Source organism: Homarus americanus, unplaced genomic scaffold, assembly GCF_018991925.1.
Source record: "Homarus americanus isolate GMGI-L3 unplaced genomic scaffold, GMGI_Hamer_2.0 scaffold40565, whole genome shotgun sequence".
Lineage (NCBI taxonomy): Eukaryota > Metazoa > Arthropoda > Malacostraca > Decapoda > Nephropidae > Homarus > Homarus americanus.
In genome coordinates, this window is record NW_024735503.1 from 4,273,062 (window position 1) to 4,283,226 (window position 10,165).

Sequence of the window (10,165 nt, forward strand, 5' to 3'; positions counted from 1 at the left end):
CACACGCCTGCTGGTCTGCCCCGCTCCACCACCGCAACTCAGAAGCTTGACCGACACGAACTTTGCTCTATGTACAGTCTCGTGTACTGGCGGATGCAGGTGATTATGATTACCTATAGATAATGTTGGTACCTCGATATTATTGATTAATTTGTTGATAAGGAACGGGGCTGTTCTCTTAGTTATGATATTGCTGCAAATATATAAAAAAAATGTTAAAGGTAATAGATCATATAGTTTCCTATGAAAATCAAACTGTTGCAATGAGTATTTAAATTTAATGGGTACAGTTCTGTTTAAGGCCCTAAGAGAGACAGGGAGGTTCAAGCCAGTGCCGTGGGAATGGGTCGGGACATAGTGGGTGTGACACTGCAGTAGAATGTTGGCGCGCACACCCGGGTCTAGATTAGTGCCAGCTTGGAGGTTTTTAAACAATTTATTATCAACGTGCAACTGTTCTCTAGCATAATCGTTTTCATTATCAAATCAACTGTTAACCTTGATAAATTATGTGATGGTAATATTTAATTTCTTGTATATATGTTCTTTAATTCAGCATTAATTAAACATATTCCCACGAATTTTGGCAATACTTTAGCCGGCCCCCGCCAACACTAACCGAGCCCACCTGCACGTTGCAACGCTATATATTAATAAAATACATATTAACCTTCTAAATTGATAGCGTTCCATGCTTAGATTAATCTAAAATTTTACACAATTTTGTGATTAATAGTAAGAAAATCCTCAAGCCACCTTGGAAGACAGACTGGGAGCCGGTATGTGGGGACATGCTTGTCGGCAGGCGAGGTGGGTGCGGCCATGATACAAGTTCACCCGCCGGGGATGTCCGATCGTAGCTGAGTCGTATTCCAGTATCATCTAGAACCATCTCAGTTCATACCATATAACCTCTTAACACTGTCATCCTCTCATCCCAAACCTGTATTTACCAGTAAACTAATTTACTTGTAAAAGAGGTTATGTGTTTACAGATGTTGACGTATAAGTCCTTAACTTAGATAACGGTCGGCTTTAATAGTGGCTGGGTCTCTACAGCAGGAATCGGAAGTCACTGCGACAACCTGAAGATTCGGACACGGCGCCGGCATGTAGGTGTGTTCGTATGTATGTGTGTGTGTGTGTCGAGGCCTTATGTGTAGGAACCCGCCATGGTATTGAACAAAAAAGTAAATAATAAATAGTATTTAGTTTATATGGGAAAAACTCAACATGTAATATAAACTAACCTAGGGAACTCGTGGAACTATTACATAAGCACTCAGGGTGTTAAGAGAGAAGGTAGGTTGGTACACATCAACCATTATAACCATCAAGACAGGTGAGTGGGACTCCAATTTGAGTTACGTCACTTAGTAAGGTGACACTCGACTGACGTCATACGGGAGGGGAAATGTCCGATTAAAGAGGAACAAACAACAAAATACTAAAACACAATAGAAAAAATTAATAAGAATAGACTAACAGGGAAAATATTAAGATAAATGGGAGACGAAAAATATACATAGTCAATTTAATGTTATAAAGAAATTGTTAAATGTGTAGATACAGTACACAGGTATACAGTCCAGGTGTAGATAATATGTTTGGCTGGTGTTAGATGTTGGTGATAAGCAACAGTAGAACAATAAATCACCTGAAGATTAGCCCCTTAGCTTACTTCACCACTTGAGACGGGGGGGGGGGGTGTTTGGGTTAGGTTCAGTTAGCTTATTCATTAGGTTAGGTTATGCAAGGCTATGTTAGTTTAGGTTAGATTAAGCTAGGTTAAGTTAGTTTAGGTTAGGTTAAGATAGTTTAGACAAGGTTAAGTTAGTTTAGATTAGATCAGGTTAATTTAGGTTAGTGTAAGCTTTAGATTAGTTAATCTTAAAATCAAATAAACTAGGGGCTATTCTTCATGTGATCCGGTGGAGAGTGGGTGACCGACCTTGATGACGTGAATGGAGGGTCAAGGTCAATACGAAATACAATTTACATTCCTACAGTCCTCCTTTCTTCCCTCTGTCTGGTTGGAGAAGGTCAAACAGGAGGTACTAAACCCACGTGACCTTAATTTGTATTGATTCAAACTTTATGCGCGAGTCAAGATTGTAGTACGTCTGGGTAAGGAAAATATTAGTTCTTTTTCTTTGGTTTTTATTTAATATTTTTTTATATCAGCATCATTTTCCTCGTATCTTCTTCAGTATCAAAATATACAACGTCGTCAGTTTATTCTAAAGTTTTATTAAGTAATTAAGTCAAATAAACATATAATTTAGCAATAATCTAAAAAAAGCAATAACAATTCAAAGTAATTTCATCAGGCCAAGAGAAGAAGAACTAGGAGCGTGTAGCCTATTCCTGTAGAAGCCCCTGTGGCCCAATGGATAAGGCATTGGCCTCCTAAGCCAAGGATTGTGGGTTCGAGTCCCACCAGGGGTTGATTTGTTATTTTACTCGCTCAACCTCTCTTATTATATTTTATTAGTTAAAAGACCAATATTAAGATGTAAATCAACTTATTTATTCACAAACAAATATAAAATTTTTGTCCTTTACTGAATATTTTTTTTTTGCAATTTCGTAATATAGTTTCCCTCGTTGTGTTGTGATTCTTTGAGATGGTTTATACCTGTAATGTTTTTTTTAAGAAACTTTTCGATGGAATTATTACATATTTCTCCTCAATGTCTGTTTGTGTTCTGTTTATATTCCTGTATTATTAATCTTCATGTCTTTTGATTTTTGTTATATTCTTATTAATGTTTGTTTTTTATTTATTGATCTTCATTTGTTTTTTATTACTAACTGTTCCTAATATATTTTAGATGAATATCGTGCGGATGAGTAATACGTTGTGGCGGTTCTACATCACGCTCAAATTATAATACCTTGCCGGCTCGTGTGATCTTCCTAGTATATCTTCCTCCTCATCCTGTTTTTCCTCACTCTCCGGTTTCCCACATTAAAACAAAAGGAATAATAATAATAATTATAATAATAAAATAACAAACAATAGGATACTTAAGTCACGTCTCCAAAACACCGAACAGTGTAACAATAGATTTTTTTTTATCAGATGATAGGCCATTCAGTGGTGCTCTTTTGTTTAATAACTTCATGATCATTCAACGATGTTCTTTTGTTTAACTTCATGGTCATTTTAAAGTTAATTGTTGTAGTAATTAACAGTTAACTATTTTAGAAGGCTATAATAAGGTGTTAGTGTGACAGGAAATATTATAAGGGTTATTTTTAGAATGGATCTATTTATAACATGTATATTGTAACTTTCTTTTGGCTTCGCTGACAGCAGTGTGTGTCATCTTATCTGTCTATCTATCTAGCTAGCTATCTATTATTATTATTATTATTATTATTATTATTATTATTATTATTATTATTATTATTTGTAGTATTAATGGACCAAGCTCACGGGTCCTATGGTGGTACAGCGGCAACGATTATGTCTTTCTACTGTGTATTACGCTTGGGGGCCTTTTGTGGTAAAAACAAAAATAGGATGAGGGTGTGTTTGCCAGGAGCTGGGGTGGGGGATATAATTGACAGGATGGACAATATCTTGTCTGGTAATGGGAACAAACCCATTATCTGCCTCAGTGCAGGAGGCAATGATATTGGCCGGTGTAGGAGTGAAGAGCTTCTTGATAAGTTCAAGGCAGCTATAGATTGTATTAGGACTAAGGGAGGGATCCCTATCATATGCTGTGTCCTGCCTAGAAGGAGAGTTGGCAGTGAATGGTTGTCAAGGGCAGTTGGTGTCAACGACCGTCTTGACAGATATTGCAAGTCAATATCAGTCCCATTCATTGACAACTGGGACAACTTCTATGGCAGAAGGGACCTTTATGCTAGGGATGGGGTGCACCTGTCTAGGGATGGAGTAGCAACCCTGGCTGGGGCTCTAGAGGGGGCAGTTCAAAAGATATCGAAGTCTTTAAACTGCTAAGAGAACATATGGGCACGGGGGTGGAGGAGACTGCAGTGGGAGCGGGTAAACAAAGTGAAAGACTACAGGGAAATAGTGTTAGGAATGATGACAAAACTAAATTAGACAGGGAGTTTAAAACTAAACGCGGTAAGGGAAGGTCTCAGAACACGACTAACTTAAATGTATACTACGCGAACAGTCGAAGTATGAGAAACAAAATGGATGATATTAGGGCCTTGGTATGTACCGAAAAAATCGATATAATTGTATTCACTGAAACATGGATCAACCTAGACACACGTGAGTTACCAGTCGAATACCAAATTGCGGGTTACAAAGTGTTCCATACCGATAGGCAGACCAGGAAAGGAGGCGGAGTAGCAATCTATGTTAGGGATAATCTGAAGTGTGAAATAAATAAGGAAATAAAAACTGAGAGGAATACAGAAACAATTTGGATAGAATTAAGCGACGGTCGGGAAAAATTAATCACAGGAGTAATATATAGACCTCCCAATCTTGATAGCGTCAATGAGCGACTTATCTGGGATGAAATGCGCAGGGCTTCCATACACAACAAAGTCTGTATAGTAGGCGACTTTAACCTTGGCCAAATAGATTGGACTGACCTTACGGGTAACTCAGAATCAGAGGATTTTCTCGAGACGATCCAGGACTGTTTCCTAAGTCAACATATAACCGAACCCACACGGGGTAATAATATACTGGACTTAGTTCTGTCGAACAGAGAAAACCTAATTAGCAATGTCGAGGTAGGGAACGAACTTGCAAACAGCGATCACAAAGAAATTCGATTCCAGTTAGATTTTCAGGGCAGACGTAAGGAAAATTCCACTAAAGTACCAGATTTCAGAAGGGCAAACTTTGACAGTTTAAAGAGGCAGCTGAGAGAGGGGGTGTCGCGCTTGGCTGTGAACCTGACAGATGACACCGACCTGATAACGAGATCTGAGATTGCCGAGTTCCACGACAATTTAAATAGTGAGTTACTTAATGCACAAAGGCAGAACATACCATACAAAAACTCAGATCAGACAACAATGACCCTAAATGGATAAATAATTATTTAAAGAACATCATTGGCCAAAGGAAGGCTATAGGTAGAAGGATAAATCGTGGCGAAATTCACCTCCGGGACTATTATAGGGTATTGTCGAGTAGGGTAAAAACCGAGATAAGGAAAGCAAAGAGGAATAATGAGGTAAGGATAGCAAGGGAGGCGAAGACAAACCCCAAAGGATTCTACCAAATGTATCAAACTAAAACACGAGAAAAGATTGGACCAATACAGTCAGACTCAGGCGAGCTCACTGATAACGACGGAGAAATGAGCAATAATTTGAATAAATATTTTTCAACAGTTTTCACCACCGAAAATTTAAACATGGTACCCGAGGCACCGACTCTATTCAGAGATAGTGAAGAAAACAAATTAAGTGAGATTGTAGTGACTAGTAACGATGTTAGTAAGCAAATAGACAAACTAAAGCCTAATAAGTCACCTGGCATCGATGAGATAATTGCCCGAATATTAAAGGAATGTAAGGAAGAGCTTAGTATGGGCTTAGCAAAGTTGTTTAACATGTCCTTAAAAACAGGTGTAGTACCAGAATCCTGGAGGATAGCAAATGTAATACCGATTTTCAAGAAGGGGGATAGATCACTATCCTCTAACTACCGTCCAATCAGTCTAACATCAATAGTAGGCAAATTACTGGAAGCAATCATTTCAAACTATTCGAAATCACCTGGAGAAGCACCGATCGATCAATGATTCCCAGCATGGCTTCACAAGCGGACGTTCTTGCCTAACTAATCTATTACATTCTTTTCATCAGTTTTCGAATCGGTGGACGAGGGGCACAATTATGATGTGGTATATCTCGACTTTAGCAAAGCCTTCGACAGAGTCCCCCACGAAAGACTAATTAGAAAGGTAGAAGCTCATGGCATCAAAGGTGACATCCTTAAATGGATTAGGGCGTGGTTACAGCACAGGAAACAGCGAGTGAGCATTAACGGCACTAAGTCCCATTGGAGCAACGTCACAAGTGGAGTTCCCCAAGGCTCAGTACTTGGACCATTATTATTTATTATATACATAAACGACATAGATATCGGCATAGACAGCAACATAAGTAAATTTGCTGATGACACTAAAATAGGACATGTTATCAAATCTGACGAGGACTCCGCAAAACTACAGGAAGATCTAAACAAATTTTTCGAATGGTCTGAAAAATGGCAGATGAAATTCAACGTCGACAAATGTAAAGTACTCAGTATAGGAGATGTAAACAGGGAATCAGATACCAGATGAACAACGATGCCATAGAGAAATCCGACTGCGATAGAGATTTAGGAGTAATGATAAGTAGGAACCTTAAGCCAAGTAAACAATGTGTTTTTGCTCGTAACAAGGCTAATAAAGTACTTGGGTTCATACAAAGGAGTGTTAGTTACAAGACTAGCGAGGTCATCCTAAAACTGTATCTTGCTCTTGTGAGACCACACCTGGATTACGCAGTTCAGTTCTGGTCACCGTATTACAGAATGGATATAGAATCCTTGGAAAGAATTCAAAGGAGAATGACAAGACTAATCCCGGGCATTAGGAACCTTGAGTATAGAGACAGGTTAAAGCATCTTAATTTGCACTCCCTTGTGAGACGTAGAGCGAGGGGCGACCTGATAGAGGTGTATAAGTGGAAGGCAGGGCTAAACAAAGGGGACATTACAAAGGTACTCAAACTATCCAAGCAGGAGCGAACTCGTAACAATGGTTTTAAATTAGACAAATTTAGATTTAGGCGTAGTGGATGAATGGAACAAGTTACCAAATATCATCATTAACTAGAATACGCTGAATTGCTTCAAACATAGGTTGGATGCTCATATGAGCAATAGGGGTTGGGTGTAAACGGGACTGCCCAGTATGGGCCAATAGGCCCGCTGCAGTTTCCTCCATTCTTATGTTCTTATGTTCACCTTACTGTATGACCTGATCACGAGATCTGAGGTTGAACAATTTAAATGATGAGTTACTTAATGCACAAAGGCAGAACATACCATACAGAAAACTCAGATCAAACAACAATGACCCTAAATGGATAAATAATTATTTAAAGAATAGTATTGGACAAAGGAAGGCTATAGGTAGGAGAATAAATCGTGGTGAAGTCTACCACCGAGAATATTATAAGGCATTGGCCGGTAGGGTTAAGACTGAGATAAGAAAAGCAAAGAGGAATATTGAGCTGAAGGTAGCAAGGGAGGCGAAGTCAAACCCCAAGGGATTCTATCAAATGTATGAAACTAAAACACGAGAAAAGATTGGGCCAATACAGTCAGATACCGGGGAGCTAACTGAAAACGACGGAGAAATGAGCAATAATCTGAATAAATATTTTTCAACAGTTTTCACCACCGAAAATTTAAACATGATACCCGAGGCACCGACTTTATACAGAGATAGTGAAGAAAATAAATTAAGCGAGATAGTAGTGACTAGTAACGATGTGAGTAAGCAAATAGACAAACTAAAGCCTAATAAGTCACCAGGTCCCGATGAGATATTTGTCAGAGTATTAAAGGAATGTAAGGAAGAGCTTAGTATGCCCTTAGCAAAGTTGTTTAACATGTCCTTAAAAACGAGTGTAGTACGAAAATCCTGGAGGATAGCGAATGTAATACCGATTTTCAAGACGGGAGATAGATCACTATCCTCTAACTACCGTCTAATCAGTCTAACATCAATTGTAGGCAAATTACTGGAAGCAATCATTTCAAACTTTATTCGAAATCACCTGGAGAAGCACAAGTTGATCAATGATTCCCGACATGACTTCACAAGCGGGTGTTCATGTCTAAGTAATCTATTAACATTCTTTTCATCTGTTTTCGAATCAGTGGACGAGGGGCACAATTATGATATGGCTATCTCGACTTTAGCAAAGCCTTCGACAGAGTCCCCCACGAAAGACTAATAAGAAAAGTGGAGGCTCATGGCATTAAAGGAGATATTGTAAAATGGATTAGGGCGTGGTTACAGGACAGGAAACAGCGAGTGAGCATTAACTGTACTAAATCCGATTGGAGCAACGTCACTAATGGAGTTCCCCAAGGCTCGGTACTTGGACCATTATTATTTATAATATGCATAAACGACATAGATATCGGCGTAGACAGCAACGTAAGTAAATTTGCTGATGACACTAAAATAGGGCGTGTAATTAAATCTGACGAGGACTCCGCAAAACTACAGGAAGATCTAAAAAAAAATCAAATGGTCTGAAAAATGGCAGATGAAATTCAATGTGGACAAATGTAAAGTACTCAGTGTAAGAGATGTAAACAGGGAAACCAGATACCAGATGAACAACGATGTTATTGAGAAATCCGACTGCGAAAAAGATTTAGGAGTAATGATAAGTAGGAATCTTAAGCCAAGTAAACAATGTGTATTTGCTCGAAACAAGGCTAATGAAGTATTTGGGTTCATTTTAAGGATTGTTAGTTACAAGACTAGCGAGGTCATCCTAAAACTATATCTTGCTCCTGTGAGACCTCACTTGGGTTACGCAGTTCACTTCTGGTGACCGTATTACAGAATGGAAAGAATTTAGAGGAGAATGACAAGACTAATCCCGGGCATTAGGAACCTTGAGTATAGAGACAGGTTAAAGCACTCCCTCGAGAGACGTAGAGTGAGGGGAGTATAAATGGAAGTCAGGGCTAAACAAAGGGGACATGACAAAGGTACTCAAGCTATCCAACCAGGAGCGAACTCGTAACAATGGTTTTAAATCAGACAAATTTAGATTTAGGCGCGAAATAGGTAAACATTGGTTTGGAAATAGAGTAGTGGACGAGTGGAACAAGTTACCAAACATCATCATTAACTCGAATACGTTGGATAGCTTCAAACATAGGTTGGGTGGATATATGAGCAATAGGGGTTGGGTGTAAATGGGACTGCCCAGTATGGACCAATAGGCCCGCTGCAGTTTCCTCCATTCTTATGATCTTATGTGTCCTGAATTCACCCTCAAGCCCAGGACAGGTGTGAGAAGGGTGTTAGATAAATAGATAGATGGATAGATAGAGTGTGGTAGGGTTAGGGAGTTTCACCTTAAATCTGATGACCTGACCTTTAAGACGTGTTGGGGTTTAACCTTTGACCTCTGTCGTAAACCACGAGTCGTAGGTGACCTCAACTCAGCCAGTGTACTCACCTTTACCGCTCACCTGATGTAATACAGGGTGTCCCCTAAGTCTCTACTCCTGAACATTTCTTTGAACACCTGAAAATTCGCCACCCAGCTTATTTCACCTGAAGATTAATTACCCTAACGGTACCTGGGGAGATACTGGTGATGGTGGTGGTGATAGTAGTGGTGGTGATAGTAGTGGTGGTGATAATGGCGGTGGTGATAATGGCGGTGGTGATAATGGTAATGGTGGTGGTGATTGTGGTGGTGGTGGTGATAGTACTGGTGGCGATAGTGGTAGTGGTGATAATGGCGGTGGTGATAGTAGTGGTGGTGATGGTGGTAATTTTGCCTCGACTACATGGAGACACTGTTATCAGCCTCTAACTTGTTATCGGCGTGTTGTTCCTATAAAATAGTTGTGGCATGATAACAGTTCTGGCATCCGCTGCTGCATGCTGATAACACCACCACCACCACCACCACCACCACCACCACCACCACCACTACACCACCACTACACCACCACCACCACCACCACCACCACCACCACCACCACCACCACCACCACCACCACCACTACTACCACCACCACCACCACTACTAGTAACACAATTAATTATTAGTACTGATACTAATACTCCTAGAGGAAGAACTACTACTACTACTACTACTACAACTTTTTTTTTTTTAGAGTTGATGGCCTCCAGCCTCCCCCAATAGCCACACCTTCGCCACCATTTAATTACCTTAATATTAAATATCCTAATACATAAGTAGCTATCCTATCTGTGTTAAATTAGTTGAGCCGCAGATCTATGCGGCATTCAGTGACAGTAGCCTCATAGTCAATATCTGCGGCAGTTGTCGGAGTTGGGGCAGAAGCTCTCGTTCCCCTGAGGCAGAGCAAAGCCGACCGAAGGAGAGAGAAAGACAGTCGACATCTCATCCAGGCTGTAACGAAACTTCTGGGCTG

At 39.8% G+C, this 10,165-nt stretch overlaps 1 non-coding gene across 1 annotated transcript; it reads left to right on the plus strand.

Moving 5' to 3' along the window:
- The first annotated feature begins 2,375 nt into the window (after window positions 1-2,375).
- On the plus strand, window positions 2,376-2,448 carry Trnar-ccu. The gene has a single exon. It is a non-coding gene; the product is annotated as a tRNA-Arg (tRNA).
- Window positions 2,449-10,165: the final 7,717 nt, after the last annotated feature.